The sequence below is a fragment of the Galendromus occidentalis genome, unplaced genomic scaffold (genome assembly GCF_000255335.2).
Source record: "Galendromus occidentalis unplaced genomic scaffold, Mocc_1.1 scf7180000077384, whole genome shotgun sequence".
Classification (NCBI taxonomy): domain Eukaryota; kingdom Metazoa; phylum Arthropoda; class Arachnida; order Mesostigmata; family Phytoseiidae; genus Galendromus; species Galendromus occidentalis.
In genome coordinates this window covers 632,164-633,652 of record NW_003805372.1, presented here as the reverse complement: position 1 = coordinate 633,652, position 1,489 = coordinate 632,164, and positions in this window count along the sequence as shown.

The following is a 1,489-nucleotide window of genomic DNA, read 5'->3' as shown; positions in this document are numbered from 1 at the left end:
TGTGACGAATCGGCAACTTCTCCGTTCGGGTACAAACGTTACAATTATCACAGGATCAGCGGGGCGAACGAACAAACGAATGGATGCTCCAACGGCGGGTTCACTTATTGGGACTGGGTCACGAATTTTCCACTGGACGAGACGGTGGGCTCTACTGAGGTGGAATTTCCGGGCGGGACACGATTCCCGAAGGTGAACCCGGGTAGGCGTTTCTCTCTTCGATCACAGACTCTGCAGGCTATGCCACACCTAGACGCTCACGACGATACAGATCGCAGTATTCACGGATACTCCTCGAAGCTGGAAACTAGCGAAGATCAACAATGGAAATTCAAGGGAAACACGGTGGACACCACCGTGGAATCAGCGAGGGAGCCCCTGCCGATAACCACAGCGAACCATCTCGTCAGAAGCGAACGCGGCCGCCAACGGTAAACCAAAAATAGAGTGTGTGTTTGAGTGCTAGGCCCTCCGAAGAAAGCACTCGAGCGCCAGGCTCTGGTAGCGCGAAAGATGGCGCTGTCGTTGACTCTCTGACTGACTGAGCTACAACAGGTCTTCCAGTGCCGTTCGAGTCTGGTTTCCAGCCGGCAGGCCGCGGCGTGGCGGTCGCTTGGGCAGACGAGCGACCAGCACCACGGTACCAGCAACCCAGCGGGCATGGAGACAACGGCCGACTCACTCGGTAGCGGACCCATCTTTGCCAGCTTAGACTGCAAGGCTAGGATGATTCACCGCAGTCGACACAATCACCCACATTGCCGGACAACTTTGTCCAGTGGAAAAAAATCAGCGTTGATCCCAAGCTCTGCGTTTTTTTCCGGCTGATCACCCGCGGCTCTGTCCGAAACACGAGGTGGAAATACGTTCGTCCGGAAAACATCCATCACGATGATGCGGAAAATGAATTTTCTGCACGTGACGGACTCAAACTGTGCCGCGGGACGATTGGGCTATCGGTGGGCACTCGAGTGCTCAGAGCGTTTCAGGCTCAGCGTATTTACATTCCACGTCGATAAAATTCATTTCGCGACTTCAGTCCGTAAGGACTCGAATCTGGATTGATGATTGGGTGAGTGGGCAGCCGTCCCTTCGAGGGTTTTCACAGTTCTGCTCGAGAGCTCAGACCCTGCTTGCAGTGAGATTCGCAGGCCTCGGCCTCGATCGACACGGGAACTTTCGCTTCGCGGATCCCTCCTCGTGAGCGATGCCTCATCAGTCAACGATAGATGAGACTTGGAGCACCGGGCTCTCGGGAGCCATGGTCTCATGTTCTCCAGCCTTGACAGACGTACAGACACATGCCGGGAATGATTCATGCGGTACAATGACTTGCGGGAGAAGCCTGACCGAACGCTGTTCTGACTTCTGACGAAGGCGTCTTCCGCGTGGATCTCTGTGCGTAAATCTCTGTGTGAGGCGCTCGAGAGGTCTCGCAAGGTTGATTCCTTAATTGGTTGGAGCCTAGTTCGGATTACTTCGCTCTGAC